This window comes from Pecten maximus, unplaced genomic scaffold (genome assembly GCF_902652985.1).
Source record: "Pecten maximus unplaced genomic scaffold, xPecMax1.1, whole genome shotgun sequence".
NCBI lineage: Eukaryota > Metazoa > Mollusca > Bivalvia > Pectinida > Pectinidae > Pecten > Pecten maximus.
The window spans coordinates 8,058-26,020 of record NW_022979587.1 but is presented as its reverse complement, the minus strand read 5'-3'; the positions used below and the strand labels follow the sequence as shown (position 1 = coordinate 26,020).

General features: G+C 37.9%; 1 pseudogene; it reads right to left on the bottom strand.

The window, feature by feature from the left end:
• Positions 1-913: 913 nt before the first annotated feature.
• On the bottom strand, positions 914-13,840 carry LOC117319002 (annotated as a pseudogene).
• Between the last annotated feature and the right edge of the window lie 4,123 nt (positions 13,841-17,963).

Here is a 17,963-nt window from a genome sequence, read left to right as displayed (position 1 = left end):
AGCAAAGAAACCCCGGGAAAACCTTGTAATTTATTTGTTGAGTATTGCATTATTTGTTGATGAAATATACAGGCAATACAGTACTACGATCAAGAGCATCTATCATATGGCATTGATTTTGAAAAAAAAAAAAAAAGGATAAAAAAAAAAAAAAAAAAAAAAGTGGGGGCCTCCGTAGGATTCGAACTCGCGTCGTGATAAAAATATATTGAAAGACTAACCCATTAGCCCACTCGGCCATAGTAACCTTTTATGAAACGGGTGAATATTAGATATTTAAAATTGTAACAGCCGTGACTCACGAGCGTGTATTATTGGCACGAGCGTGGGTTATTGGAAAATAATACATGGTTTTTAACCAATCAAAACTGGCGTTACATAGCAAACATGGTAGAATAAGCAGCAATTTTTGTGGCGACACATGGTCATAGCTTACAAAATTAAATTACAATACATTACGTAATCAGTTTATTTTGCTGTTTCATATTGTTGTATACATATGGCGCGGGAGAATTCTAAAGTTATTTTTTATCTAATTTTACCGAAACTTGTGTATTACAGGCAGATGCACCCCTACCCCAACTCCATAGACCGAGACAAAGACCAGTGCGACCACAGAAGAAAGTCACCTCTGCGGATTTGCAGCAAATGCAGTACGAAGTACTGTGCGAGCAGAAGCGTAAACTGAGATTACAGTGCACCTATTATGAACTCGTAAACCATAAAATTAGGAAAGAGCTGGGACTACCGACGAAGGACACATCCACCAACACTGTCTAGATTTGTTTTGTATTATTGGATATGATATACATGCATTGTCTTTGTTGCTTCGTGAAAAACTTTGATGTGGAAAACGTAATTCTATCTTCAATCCTATGATTGTAAATCAATTTTTATTACCTACTTTCTATGAAATACTATATCATTAGTTGTCATGAAATACATATGTACCTTCTATCCGAAATATGTGTCTGTAATGTGACGTCTCACTGACTGTCCGTTCTCTGGTCCGTTATATATAATGTGTATGGGATTTTCAACAGCATCCAAGACAGCATCATCTAGTGGCTCCTTCAACGTTATCGCCAAATTATGGAGAACAGCACAGGCTCCTGTTTATTGATAAATTATTTAATAGTACCCTCTTTATGTTATCAGACATCTACATGTGTATATACTTTAGTTATATAAGTCACTGGTGTTATGGAGTTATAACACGAAACAAAAAACAATGAGTGTACTCTAAATATTTTCCTATTCCGATGAACTGAGGCAAATAAGAACGCTGATTTAGTTCCTACCTATAATGTTGCAGACCCTCTCTGGTTTCATTCTTATTTCTCCATGGAGAACATGGAATCTCCTTTTCCACACTCCAAACGCTCTCTCGATGGTCGTCCTCGTTCGTCTGTGTGCATTATTGTATCTCTCTTGTTGTTGTGTCGATGGGCGGATGTATGGGGTCATTAGGTATCGCTGGCACGCGTATCCACTATCTCCAAGAATAATCCCGTCCCTCATTGTCCTATGCTGTGCCTCCAAGAACCCCTTGATAGTGGACATTCTAAAGATGTGACTGTCGTGCGTACATCCTGGTCATTTTGCAACTACATTTGTAAATTTGCCTAAAATTCGAGTAAGGCGTGTTAGAAAATATGCCATTCTTTCAGAAAATAAAAGTTAAATGTCATTATTACAGATTCAGTATACATTTTCTCTTTGTAAATAAAATGTAGTCATATGATTATAAGATTGACGTCAAATTCTGATTTCGTAAACGGCCATTTGACAGAAAAAATACACGGAATGGCCGACATTGGAAATCCTTGTCTACACCAGTGAAAATGAAAACAAAATCACACGCACACAAACATGCAATGTTCTATTTGGTTGTCAACGGGAGCACTTGTGGCGATCGAGGGAAAATGATGTGTTGTTTTATTACAGCATTGTAATGCATTCGATGTACTTTTCAAACAATAACCCATTTTCACAAACTCAACGGGTCGAACGATTTACCCAAAAACTACCCAAACACACCCAAAAACATCTAACAACATTACATGGGAACACAGTTAGAAATTGATATGTATAAATTAACACATCAAATACAGCTGATTGATAACTTCTTTCGTTGACTTACCGGCGAGTAGGGTTTTGACGGCGAGGGAGATAACTCTTACAAACAGTCATACAAGAAAACCGACCACGTGAAAAGAACTACATGTATATGGGTGTTTTTGGGTCGTTTTGGGGTGTTTTTGTATAACTGTTCTGCCGACCTCAACGGTAAATCCGGCCCGGGGTGATTTAATACGAAATTTTACCTTTTTTTTTGTACAGTTATTTGTGAATTCGTATTTGTTATAGATACCTTCATGATCACATACGGCCTGTACATTGATCGAGTGGTAGCCTTTCCGGTTGACAAAATTAGGTTCGTCCTTTGTTGGTGCTTGTATCCGAATGTGTGTACCATCAATACTTCCGACAACGCCTGGGAATCCACCATGCTGATAAAACCCCTGTTGTATTTTCAATTTGTCTTGTCTGTTGACCGGCCATTTGATGAATTGTGGTATCAGTGAAGACAAAACTTCCGACACTTTGCGTATCACCCGCGATACAGTAGATTTATCAGCCATAATTGTATCGCCAACAACCTGTTGGAATGTTCCCGTCGCATAAAAGCGCAGGGCTATCAGCACCTGAGAAAATGGGTACGATGAATAAGAGCTAATTGTATCCAGAATACTAAAACCATTCTATAATAACTATAGACTGGAAAATAACCAAACAAACAAACAATATTTCATATAGAACTAGCACAGCATGTTGTGTGTATTATATTCGATTTTCTTTTCGACTGTAAAATCCTACTGTCGCGAAAAAAAATTATAATAAAACATCTCACGTAGGTGGGCAAAGTCCGACTTATTCGTTCAAACGTACATTATAGTCTAACCAGAGACATATATAGAATTTATAGAAGTGACATAACCCCTGCTGACAGCGATCACAATGTCAAGGATAGGTACATGTATATGTTATGCTACTGTACTAATCATTATGAATATAATAGAAACGAAAATTAAACACGATCAAGAATATAACACTATTTACAATATATGCCACAATAGATTAATTCACCTTCTATATTAGATCGTTTTACTAATTGTTATAACCCCACATGTGCCCCTTGAGATCGAGTACGTCCTACGTCATCAGATATGCGTTTTACAAAATTATGGGATGTCAATGCAAGTGTAAACAAACAGACAGTGGCTTTGAATGTACGTGGATTGTAAGTATTGTATGTTTACCTGCATTTCCACCGATAGCGCGTTGCTTCTTTTTGTTGGATATTCAAGGCGATCTCTCACTATGCCAATAATAAATTCGATACCAGCTCTGCCAAACCTATACCTCGCTCTAAGTTGGTCATCATTTAGGTCAGCTAACGGCGAAGACCGGTCGTAGTGAACTCGCGGTCGACGAACCCGGTTCCCTTCCTCTCCCAGAATATCAAACAACAGATTCATCGCCATCATTTAGCAGAACTATGCAGTTGAGGAGGTTTAATCTTGGTTTAATGGAGGCCTTAACCTTCATTAAAAATTGGGGAGTTAATCAAGCTTTAATCCTCATTTAAAGTTAATGAACGTTTGTGCAACGTCACATTTTCTGGAAATGACGTCAAAAAGTTAATGATGGATTAATGAAGCTTTAATCCTCGATTAACTTTTAATCAACCTTTGAACAACCGGCCCCTGATCTATAATACTCTCAACAGTATAATATGACAATTATTTTATAAACATTGCAAAGAATTATTTTTCAGATAAATTACATTTAAAATTCAATCATTATTCTTGGTACAACCTACATATGTGCTATGTTGATCTATGTTTATTTCTGCTGACTAATGTAGACTAACTACACATGTACTAAGCCTGCATTTCATAAATGATAAAAATCTAGGGTTATCACATGGGCTTTATATAGGCCTACTATACTAGAATCTAGACTCGGACATTTTAAATGGTTACTAGCCCCATGTGCTGTAGATAATATAACCTTCTTCTAATTATAATAAACAATGCGAGTTAGACACATCGTATCATCTGTAACTAACAATAAAAAAGCTGGTAGAACTCTACGTAACCGATAGGCACTTGTTTCCTATGCATATACCTAGCCTAGTTGTCTTTCGGCATGTTATTGTTTACAATGCAAATCAAGTGCCTGTCGTAAGCCTAACGTTAACGCTGAGAAAATAAATCGACAAGGCGGCCTAAATATTTACGATAGAATCGATCATAACACAGTGTTATCGGCAAATGCCTACCTTTGATCAGATCAGACTGGAACCACATACAAAAATAATTACAAGGACCCTATACTGAGTTTAATTCCAACGTACTCGCATGTCTTGTTGTGTACAATGTATCGGTCAGACGTGAATGGAGACGATGACATTCGGTAATTCCCGATCGGTTACGGACGACATGATGAAAATAAAAGCGAAAACATACCGCTGTTTTGTTACTTAATTTTCATATGAGAACAAAAGTCATATATAACTAATGTTTAAACACTGTAGTGAGACTTTGGTGTTGACATTGTTCAAAATTTTTGCCCATGGGAATACTACATCCGGTTTTGAGCCATTCCGGTACCGGTTTTTTGGACCATACGATTTTCTTTGTTCGTATGTATGGGAAGGGAGGCAACTCTGATGCATGCCCTCCCCAAATTCTTGACACAAATGTTACCAAACCATTTGGTGCAACTCCAATTAAAACTTTAAAAGTGTTATGGTGTTTGTATTCACTCCATGTAAGAAATTGAGCCTCTAAGTTTCCCGGTTTCTCACAAAAGAATTATGTTGCGTCTATAACTATACGGACTTGCGTCATTTCTGTAAAATGCTTCGGCAAATTGCTTAAAATTTGTTCTCTTGATGGCCATGGAATAAGTGACTGCATGTGGTCAAACATAAAGTTAATCCATGTATTTATGGTTCTAGAAACTATCATAACTGAAACACAGAACAAATCTGCTAGAAACTCTTGCCGAAGACCATGCCTCAACTTCAAACACACCATAAAAAACTCATCAATTGGTCGTAGACTCCTTTTCTTCCCTGGTTTTTCCGTATTTGGGTGAGAATATTTCCTGTTTTCTGCATGTAGTGTAGTTCTTTTCCCCCCTTCCCAGTATGTTAACTTTTCTGCTTCATACTTACAGAAAGTAGTAAAAAAGAGTAGAAATGTTGCATAATTTGGATACCCTGTATAGTATCGGGTCTTTTCATCATCATTTTCAATTGCCTCTGGCTTGAAAATTGGTACAAATGTCTGTGATGCAGACGACTTCATACATTTTGAATTGTCATTCAACGGTGTCTGTGTTGCATTATCATTTGCATTCACTTCTGATGTCTGAACATAAACAGACTCTCTAGCTATATCATCAGTTTGTGTTTCCGTACTCTCTTTTAAGGACAAAGAACTGATAGTTGTACAAGAGGTATCCACACAGGTAATGTTTTCAGTGTTTTCAACCTCAGAATTGCGCACTAAAGGTCTGCGAGGTAACACTATTTTCCTCGGTGTAGCCAGATTTAGTTTAGTTGGAATAGATCCCTGTTTAAATATATTGTTTTCAAAGTGCAAATTACATAGCCTAGAGTTAGAACTAATAGGAGAGTCTGGTCGCACAAGTTTGATTTTCTGAATCCATAACGATCGCCTTGACTTTTGATCTGTACTATCACCGGATGGAATGCAATGTAGCTTTATCACTGTACCATCTTCACTAATTTTGCCTCCATAGTTGGAACAAAGTAAACAATATATTTTTCCTCCCTTGACAATGGTAGTATCTGAAATCAAATAAAAGGATTGATGTATGTATGTAGGTATATACCTTTGTTTATCGGAGCAACCCGCTGATAATGCAACGGTACACCGGTATCACATACATTCCCCTAAGGGATTACTTGTTGGTACATGGCATATAAAAATTTAACTCCTACAGACTAGAAAATTCAACAACTATATATAGATAGATATACAGGCATGCAATGAAATACAAGTTACGGATATAAACTACCATATTGGCACCCCAACCTCCGAGAATGCACCGACACCTATTCTGTATCTGTATACATATTCAGCAGTGTATTTGCTTCGTAGATTCCCTCTGGGCTATGATATGACTAATGCTGGAGGAAAACCACAAGGGAACATGACATTTGGCGGCAGGAACATTTATTATTGAATAATAGTGGCATCGAGGAATGATTTCATTTCGCTGAAAAAAACATGAATAAATCTACGATCCTGTTATAAGGACGTGCCCATTTCACAGAATTCCGCAAAGAATAAATAACCCAGAAATGTTAATTTGATTAACAACATTGAACAGAGTAATCCTACCATGACCACCGGTTCACATACCAGCAGGTTCAAGAGCAATGCAACACCAGAAATCGACCTGAATACACGCGAGTCACTTCACAATCCGTATTAGGATAGTGTGGAGGGCATTTCTATAATATCATGGAATATATGCCAATCTATCTGTGAAAAACTTGAATCTCAAGGCTTTGTAAATATTGTAAATAAATATGACGTAATATGCCTGTATGAGTGCTGGATTGATAAAGAGGATGAAATTGAATTAGAAGATTATGAAAGTCATGTTTTCGTTAGAACTCACGGTAAAGGAGGTGGTATTGTTGTTTTTATTAGGTCGTCTCTTGCTCGGCACTGTGATATAATTGAAAATATAAATGAAAATATTGTTTTGTTGAAATTATCCCGATCATTATCACACGATAACCTTGATTGATACATATTTGCATGTTATTTCCCACCAATAAATAGCACATTTTATGAAAAAGTGTGATAATGACATATTCATATGTCTTGAAGAAATGGTATGTCAATTATAAAGATATAGGTAGAGTTATTGTTTGTGGTGATTTCAATAGCAGAACTGGCAATTATAATGATTATATAACTAATGACCAAATTAGTGTAGCTTCTGCTAATGTCCTAGCTGATATAGTAAACTATGTTCCTGATTCAGAACCTAGCAAACGTGCTAATTCGGATCCAATTATCAATCAGTTTGGTAGGAAAGTCGTATCGTTATGCAAAACTACTACTTTGAGAATAGTTAATGGAAGACATACCGACGATCCTAATGGTAGTATTACCTTCTATAATAGCAGAGTAACGAGTCTTATAGATTATGTTTTAACTTTTGATAACTTCCTTTCAGATATAATTCACTTTGAAAGTGGTATTTTTAACTGTTTTTCTGACCACTCTCCAGTTTGTATAACTTTAAAAACTAAGGTACCAAAAATATTTTGTGTTAATTGTGAGTTTATACCGTTGCAAAGATAAATTGGAACATGACATAGGTTTGTTTTCGTCGAGAGTTATTAAAGCGTTTTACTTCTATTATTTGGTTTTATTTATGCGTCTGCCAGGAGTACATGCTTAGATATGTCTGCCGTCAAAAAATTCCACAATTATTTAGAATAATAAATAAAAAGTTTTTCCTTTCTCAAAATGTTTTTCTTCTTTATGATTGAAAAGAATAAAAATTCAAGGCGAATCCGTCAGGCCCCAGCTGGAACACCATGTTGGGCTACTTCAGCGTACAGATTTTTGACAGGAGATTTGGAAGTTAAACATTATAACTGCTGTCCTTGATGTTGCTGATACATCAGAAAGGCTCTGCAGTCTTATTACAGATCGACTACGTATTCGAATCCGTTGGCGAAGCAGAACTGCGATGCATGTGTAAAGTCATGTGATGCATCATAGATGAGTATAACCACGGGGAGAGCTATTTTGAATATGCAGCTATCCAAGACCACCGACTCCTTATGCGGATTATGCTAATATGGTTACGTGTATGCCAATATTACTACTTTTAGGGTGTTTTTGTTACCTTCCTAATCCTAAACCTTAGCCTTAACGTAGGATACTAAATCAGCATAAGGTGTTACTAAATCAGGATAAATGTAGTGAAATGAACGTAATGTACGCCCTCAAGGTAGGAGGCGACTAAATTCGGGACGTATCTTTTCTCTTTAACAACTTCTTCCTGATGTGCCTTTAGTTGAGCGGTCGTCCCTGTGAGGAAAGCGGTTCTGTCCCCTAGCCGAGACATACCAGAGTCTTTATAAATCGTAGATGCTGCTCCTTCTTGTTCGAACGACTGTTCTCCCGTTGTCACTATAATGTGACCGGATAGGGGTGTCCTGCTGGGTGTCTTTGGCAGTATGCTTCAGTGAGGTAGCACTATTAACTGGCAAAAGATCCGGCTGATCACAAAGAGACAACACGAACATACCACAGTCTATCAAAAAACACAAGCGCACTCACCACACGCATACATGGCGCAGGCGCAGAAGGCCGTCCACGAATGACCTTAGCTTCTAATAGGACGTTAAACAAAATAAACCAAACCAAACCCTAAACGCGACTATGCTGATTTAAATACATTTTTGCTCATATGACTTTTGTGCTCATTTTGTAGATCATGCTAATCAGTTATTTATGCTGAATTGACTACCTTTATGCTGATTTTCTTACATCCCTAACCCTTAAAGCTGGATGCTAAATCAGCATAATGTGTTACAATAACCCTAACCCTAAACGTGACTATGCTAATTTTGATACATTCATGTTAATATGACAATCTAAACTAGATGGTCTTTCTCACTACGTTCCATGAACATCTAACAACATCCCATCAACTTCGATAAAAACCACTTATAAAACAAATGACGCAGACATGTTTGTATTTCTATTTGACCTGGATCATTAGGCATCGGTTCACCCAATTATTAAGATGATTCAAATTAAAAGTAAATTACGAGAAGCAGCGCTTTTCTTTAAATAAGATATCAATAAAAATACTCTTTGACTTACTACCATACTTGTTGTGATCTACTGAAATCTTGAAATATTTACATTTTATTTTAAATGATTAGGTTTGAAACTCAATTATAATCAGTCGAATATTTTCACACGTTTCGAAAAAGACAGTCAAATAATCGTGAATCAAAGCTGACTAGATCAGACACTGGTATTTTGATGATTAAATACCAATTTACAATTTCTGAAGCCCTTTCTTGCTGTGCGGACGCAGTCAGAAAGTTGTTTTGGGGTGTATTTCCCCACCAGGTCTGTTGCCTTCAGATTCTGGCACGTATTTTTTGATGTTATGGGATAATAAATCACTTATATGCTGTCATTTCGAGTAAAAGCACGTCACCCCCAGATGCTTCTTCATCCTGTTCGTTTTCCTCGTCATTGCTTTGTTTTCCCTTTTGGTTGCTGTTTGACGTCACATGATTGATCGGAACCCTAATGTTTTGTTCGGTCTATTTCTTCGTCACTATGTTTTTTCATGGCTGTCCTGGTTGGACAATATTCCTAGTTGTCGGGGTCATCGTGCAAACGGAATGTTGCGGCAATCATCCTGGAGACATTAGCGCCTCTTTTCGGGTCTATTGCGGACACCCAAAGTTGGTTGATACATCTTGTTCTCCCTTGGATTCCAAAGGTTTGAGTAGGTTGTCCTGGCTACCCCATTCGATGAACACATGACTGTTGTCTGATTACTGATCAAGACTGATGTTTGGGATCATTCCTCTGATGATGATATTCGTCGTCAGCTGCTCATACACGTTAGAGGGCACAAAAAGAAAGGCCACGTTTAAATGGCCCGTCTTGTGATGTCTTATGTTCATTATGTAACAACCTTCAACTTCAACCGCTTTCCTGACCGTCTTTATAGCGATGCCACGTCTGGCGCCTAATATTTGAGCATTAAAGAAAGAATTTCTAGCATAAGACAGTTCCTCATCGCACTTTGTTCTCTCCGGTCCATTTTTTGTTTATTTTTTTTTTAATTTAGCGAATAGTGATTTGATTGTAGCTTGGTTGGTCCGATTACATCGGTTAACTCTTTCAGTACCGTTATAGTCGACATAGAAAATTGCGGCTTGCTACATTTGCATTTTAGATATCAGAGTCATGAAAAAATAACACACTGAAAATGCCCATGAAGCCTGCTATTTTGTTTAAACTTTCGGGGGCGAGCACAATAACTACTTCCGGTAGAGAATCGGAAAAAAACACAAAGTACGGAAAGAGTTAAACAGTGGCTTTCAAGGATTTCACTCTTTTCAAGCCAAACGATGAACTATGTACAGATGCCTATGTAATCTTAATACCTTTGCTGGAAAATTCCCTCTCTGCAATTGCCTCCTATTTTCAGCTGCTACTCGCAATGCATTTGGAACACAGGCCATATCGTGGACATGCCGGAAATGCAACCTGTTACCCGTAATCAATGCAAAGGTGTCTTTTCCTTGGGTGCGGCGACTGCTGCATCCGAGACCTAGTTCTGAAGGCATGGTATTTTGCCGTTCTTGGGGGATTACATTCTCTCTCGTAGGGTAAGGGTTAGGGTATAGGCATTTTGACGCACTCAGGAGGAATAGAACTCAAAGTAGAAAAAAAAATATGAAAATTTAACGAATAGAAAGTTCATTTTTAAGGTTGAATACTGAACATTGTTTTAGGCTCAACTGCCCGAAAGGGCAAGTGACTTTATATACCAAACCAAACCTTATGCCGTGGTCCGGCGTCCGTCGGTCGTTCCGTTCGCTTGTCTGTAGACCGCATTTTGTCAGGATAACTCCTCCTAAACCGATGGACCGATTTCAATGAAACTTCACACAAATATAGAAGATCATGTGTAGATGTGCATACCACTTTATTTGTCACAAAATTATGGTTGCTATTGCAACTGGTCACTATAAACAGGTTTTCTGATAAGAACCATAACTTGAAGTTTGTCAGGACAACATCTACACTAAATGGCCAATTTCAATGAAACTTCACACAAATATAGAGGACTATGTGTAGATTTGCATGCAACTTTCTTTTTTTTCAAAATTATAGTTGCTATGGCAACATGGTCACTATAAACCGGTTTTCTGATAAGAACCATAACTTTAAGTTTGCCGGACAACTCCTACTAAACCGAAGGGCTGATTTCATTGAAACTTCACATACATGTGTAGATGTGCATGCCGCTTTTTTTTATTATTATTATTATGGTGGCTATGGCAACTGGTCACTATATCACTGGGTTATCTTAGTAAGCCTCTAATTAACAGTTCCATTTCACCATTGCAGATTGCGGGGGTATTATTCAGCCATCCTATTTAACCCTAACCCTAACCCTGGTTCTAGTTACACCTAACCGTAAGTTTATGTTGCAAATGTAACACGAAGATACACAAGTAGAAATGCTTGCGTTTAGAATAACGTCCCCTAAATAAAGTAAGATGTATTCCTCTTTACACTCGTCATAGACGTAACAATCTATTGCATAAATAAAACTCTGTGTTAAAAGTTAACCCTAACCCTTATACTTACTTACTTACAATTACATTTTGTTCAATCTGTTCAATTAAGTAAATAGAAAGGAACCAATGATTCGACAACTTAACATATGTTATAAATAACATTAATCTGAATGGGTTTTAAGAAGAATGACTCACAATATAACCAGAGTCGATATGATAAATAGATAGACCGCTACATATTTGGAATCATTTCCAAGTACCTTTTCCTCAACAGCTAAATCCTTGACATCATCATCACTATTATCGGTTCTTGATACCGCCCTCATCTTAAACATAAAACAGGAAGAAACTTATTACATCATTCTAATTTCTAATGTAAGTATTCATACGTCGTCGACATGCAATTTCATGGAACATTGGTATTAAAAAATGAAATCAGGTCGACCATTATTGGACACTTTTAACATGAGAATGTGGAAAAATGTAAAGGTAAACAATTCTAATCACAAGCAAACTCAACGACGATCCCTTTATATGGTCACTATATGACGTTGATAACATGAATCTGGTCCTGTAGAAGAGAATAAATATAACCGTATAAAGGGATTCTAACCACTAGCCTGGAATTTAATGACCTCTTTAGAATAATTACCTCTGTCACTATAGTGTTTAGTTTGCCAGTGTTTGTGATGTTGTGAACAGTCACCAGGTGTCATCTTATATTCTGCACTCGTCGGAAGCATTCCTTGATTGGGCAATGCTTGGACGATCCTTTGCAAAGTTTTACTTTGTCATCCTGGCAGGTGTTGGTTATTTCAAACTCTCCAAGCGATTGTTGCTCTCGGAGATGGCGTGGAAGATCGACAACATTAATCAGACAGGACGGACATTTCCGTTTTTTCCTACCGTTGTCCTTTTGTCTCCGATCGACTGATATTGGTCGTCTGGTCAGTGGTATTTTAGCTTATAATACAACACATTGTAACTTTTCTAGAATCAATTACAACTCGAAAGACCGATAAAACCCGTCGTTAGTTTCATATCTGAATACAGATTATCTTTTTAAAACATAGGTGACAACTACATTTTCCCAGCCCAATTAGAATTAAAAAAATCATATTTTAGGTTTTTTTTTATTTATGATAATGGCGCCTAATATTGTATTTTATCGTATTCAATGCTGGGTACATTTTTTCACCATGTCAACTAGCATTTAAAAAAAAAATAATATTCTAATATATTCGGCAATTCAGTAAGCTACTTAACATTTCTGTCTCGTGTCATATTAATGATGTAATGACTGATTTAGTCAAAATAGTAATCTTACCTAATTTCCTGAACACATACCTGGTTTCTTTCCTTTCCTCATTTCCGTCATTGGAACTGAAAACAAACATATATTAATACTCATCTGATGAAGCTTGATGATTCTTGCTTGTTGTTGCACGGTCTAGAACTTCCTTTTGAGGCGAGTCCTTGGTGTCTTCCCTGCAGGTAGGGCGTAAGAATTGTACCTGCTGCCCCCATTGCATGATCGTAAGAGGCGACTAAACTTGGGATATTATGTTTTCTCTTCTTTCTTAACAACTTCCTTCTTCCTTATGTCTCCCTTGACAATGCCTCACTTTTGGCCTTTAGCTGAGCGTTCGCCGCAGTGAGAAAGGTTTTGGGTTCTGTCCCCTAGCCGAGACATACCAGAGTCTTTAAAACTGGTAGTTGCTACTCCTGCTTAGCGCTCAGCATATTTGAATTGGGACGACTGGTTGGCCCGTTGTCAGTATAATGTGACCGGTTGGGGTGTGCTGCTGGGTGTCTTCGGCAGTATGCTTCAGTGAGATAGCACTTTAAATCGGCAAAAGTTCCGGTCTATCGCAAGGAGACTAAACACGAACATACCGCAGCCTCCCCAAAACACACATACGCACTCACCACACTTATACATGTCGCACGAACGGGAGGACGTCCTTAAATGACCTTAGATGTTAATAGGACGTTAAACAAAATAAACCAAACCAAACTATACTCGTTGCCGTCTGGCAACGGATCTTCCAAGAATTTGCCCTTTTCCCTTAATAAGGTATTTGCAGGCCTCTATAGTTATACAATTTTGATCACGTGATATGCCCGCCTAGAACTCGATTGCGGTTGGTCTTCTGTTAGGTTTCCTTCGACGAGGTCCTTTTTCTGAGGTCTCTTACTGGTGTGGTGTGGTGCTGAAATACCGGGAGATTGTTCTGTGTCCTCTTCCTGAGGCCTTTGATGTTCTTCGTCATCTTCCTGGGATTCAAGATATTCTGGCTCGTCCTCTTCCTATGGTTCTTTATATTCTAGCCCGTCTTCCTCCTGAGGTTCGTCAAGGTCTGGCTTTTCAGGTTGATCACCAAGCCGGATCATGTCATTTTCTGGAATGAGGTTGGCTCTCACCATGACCCTTGCAATAATACTAGAAATCTTCAGCGACTCCTATTTTCGACAATGTAAGTGGTAGTAGACGTCGGCGGTTCCTATCTGTTAGTCATGTGACTAGCAAGCTGTTCTCTTGTTTCCGGATGCGCCTCTCTTACGTTGGTAACAGTGCTTTTTTCAGTTTTCTTGCCGTTATAGGTGGTAGATTGGGTAGCACAGTTGACCATAGTTTCTGAATTTCCCAGTTTACCTGACTGGAATTCGTGGCAGCCGAGATCCCTGCTTAAGTCGACCACGTGAGGAATAATGGCGCCGAGCCAACATCAAGCTCATCCTGGAAACCTGGTAGCATCGGTTTTATGGCTGTTGCGTACACCTTAACCTCATTTTACACCTCTTTAGAGGCGACAAGCATCACAGGGTTCTGGTAACCCGTTTTGTGGTCCGTGACAGGCATAATCACACCATTGTTCATACATCGTACTTTGTTGTTGTTGAGGGAGTAGACCTCGCCGTTGATGTTGATGTTGTTTGCTCTGTCACGTGTGTACTTCTTGTTTGTGTCCTTGATATGATTGTTGTTCGTATTCCCTTTTGTTTGTAATAAACAGATCGTGTGTATCTTGCAAAATATCCTCCTTTTCGTCCGGGAAGGGCTAGGTTTAGGGTTAGAGTTGGGTAAGGGTTAGGGTAAGGGTGAGGGTTAGATGGTTAGGGTTAGGAATATACATTTGTACGAAGTGCACTTTATTCTTGCACTTTTTGCTATATTTAGAACTGATTCAATCAGTATATTATGAAAATGAATGAATATCTTATTAGAATTACCCCCCTTTTTTCGCATATGCTCTTCCGGTTTTGCAGTCAGTCATTTGTATTGGATAATTTGGAAATATCCTTTTCCTGTGAGTGCTGATATTTAGTCTGCAATGGAGGGTTAGGTTGAGATGTAATTACCCTGAATATTGTAGTGAGGTTGAAAGTTTTACGTCAACCATAAAAATTATTTCTTCCGAATCATTTTGAATTGACCTTTTCTTGACAATATAGGGTTAGGGTTAGGGTTAGACATGCGGTAGTTTTTCATGTCTGTTACATATAAGCCGACTGGCTATTCTTAGTTTTTTTAACCTGTTTATAGCGGATATTTATCTAGTAAGGATATTTTTTGTTCTTTGGGTGTGATTTATAGCTTGATTTGACTGCAGTTTTTAAGGTTAGGATTTTTAAGGACTTGTTTGCTATTTTTAGAACTTAATCAATCAATACATTATAAAAATAATGTCTGATTAGAATTATCCCCCTTTGATTCCCATGATGCTCTTCCGGTTTTGCAGTCAGCCATTTGTGATTGAGAATCTGGATCTTAAGTACTGATATTTATTGATGTTTATTTCGGATTAGAAGTAGTTACCCTAGTAAACTAAGGATTTGACGTGAACCATGTCAAACATTTCTTCTAAATATCATTGGATTTGTTAGCGACGAAGTTTTATTGTCAAATTTGTGTAAGACATGAGGTGATTTTTGATGTTTGTTACATATAAGCTAATCAGAAGCCATATACATTCAAACATACGAGATTTTTGGATAATTGTCTATTAAAGATATTTTTCTGTGCCTTGGGTGTGCTTGATAGGAAGGTTTGGCTGTAAGTTGTATAAACATGCTTGCTACTTTTTAACTGCCCATGCGTATCGGAACATCATTTCTCTCCAGCAGAGTTCAACATCGAAACCTTTAAGGCATATTGAAAGCCTTAAAGCAGGAAATAATCAAACAGTTACGCATCACCCCATAACTAGGTATTACCCACTTTATTACCAAATGCCTCATAACTAGTTATTACCCACTTTGTTACCCATCACCCCATAACTAGGTATTACCCACTTTGTTACCTATCACCCCAGACCTAGGTTTTACGTACTATGTTACCGATCAACCCATAACTAGGTATTACCCACTTTGTTACCCATCACCCCACAACTAGGCATTACCCACTTTGTTACCCATCACCTCATAACTAGGCATTACCCACTTTGTTACCCATCACCCCATAACTAGGCATTACCCACTTTGTTACCCATCACCCCATAACTAGGTAATACCCACTTTGTTACCCATCACCCCATAACTAGGTATTACCCACTTTGTTACCCATCACCCATGATTAGGTATTACCCACTTTGTTACCCGTCACTCCATATCTAGATTTTACACAATTCTTAATTCTACCCTAACCAAATTTACTAAATTCATTTATTGAAATTTCATAATTATGGTTCTTTTGAATATGCCTATCTTATGTTTCGACACTATTTTTGGAATTCATTTACATTTTTGATTCGGACCCCTTTTTTTCATTATTGCTTTTTTGCTTTTATCATCACTGACGAGTCCTCAATGGAGGAAACAGCTGTATGGTGCATTAACATTTTTAAGGTGCTTACAATCATGTGTGTCCTTTGTACAACTCTTTGTTACACATCACTCCATAACTAGGTTATAACCCCTTGTTGACCATATCACCCTAGAACAGATGGTACGTTATGATTATTGTCTGAAATCATGATTATTTATTTTTAATTTCACTTTTTTTTCAGCTTTAAATGGCCTTCCACTGATATCAACTTTCATCAGTCATGCTGCCAACAGTCCACTTGAAAAACATGTTCAGTGAAGCCAACCTCATCAGCTTGAATGATGGAAGACGAACGACAGTGTCTCCTGGATACTGCAAACGAGAACACGCAGAATGTTGTATAGTCTCTCTTGAAATGTTCCTCTGTAGAACAATTCCTAAATCGCGACGAACATATAACTATAAGGAGTTCAAATATAAGTATGGAAGAGCAGGATATTTTCCTGAACGTCAAGAAAGACTTAGACGATGTTGTTCTTGGACTTCATTCTATGTTAGGTATAAAGTTTCAAGTGCGTTTTTTGAATTTTTTGCCACATGGAATTCAAAGCTTAAAACATATGTACCCGTTGCTAAAAAAACATTTGCCACTTAATGACTACAAAGAAAATATATCGCTCCTTAGAGCAGCAAGAGGCGTGCAACTTTTTTTATGAACATGGTTGGGACTGTTCTGTTGCATTGATTCCGTCAAAGGATGCAAAGATAGGAATTGCACCGACTGGCGTAGTTACTTTAACTTATGAATATTTCACAAACCTTGTGTGCTTATGGAGAAATTCCCTGACGCGTTTACTACATCAGGGTAATTGCATGTCGACTTTACAGAAAAAACACGTTATCTACCTTACAAAAGGTACATATATTACCTGACGAACAGGAATGCATCTTTCAAGCATCGAGTGACTGCATTGATGTATGTGATTGCCCCAATGGCTTCGAACCGTTCATTTTTGTATATATATTTGGTGAAAGAAGCAGTGGGGCTTTGGATATTGATAATGAATTTCATTCTCAGTTCATCAGAGACCAATCGCTTCATGTAGCAGCTTCACCTTCAGGCAACAGCGATATTGGTTTTCTGTGGTCACGGGACGGCATAGAGCATGTTATTGGTGATAGGGGGACATTGACGTCATGTCTTTCCTTTGCCGAAGCTGCTAATTTTCAATCAAATTTAGATGGTAGATTGTTGGATGTTAGTAGAGACGTGCTAAAAATCGCAAATTTCCAGGGAAAGATAAGATTTGTACAGTTCTACGGAGACACACCACATGTTTATCCTCAAGTGCGCATGCATCCAGTGTCGGGTAGTATAGTAAACTGCGGGCTGCTACATGGTAATGCATTGACTGCGTTGGAAAAAGATGCACATAAATATATAAGTGTTTGCCGTGATAATGTGTTTTCATTCACCAAGGGACCGGAATGTCGATTAGAATTTGTACTATTCCCTAACAGTGTAATGCCTTACCTTAATCCCACTGAACTCATTGACAAATAATTGGCAATCAGTTGGTTAACAAACTTCTATACAACTTTGCGAAAATTAAACGACTAGGAAAGTATGTTGCATCTTGGGAAACTTTCCAATATGAATTGGCGATAGAAAAGTTTCTTTGGGGTAGACCTCTGTCATTTTATCACCCTATGTTGGCTGTCAATTTAGGACCTGGCCTTGGACATCCAACAAGAAGTAAAACGACTGGTTAGGCTTCCTTG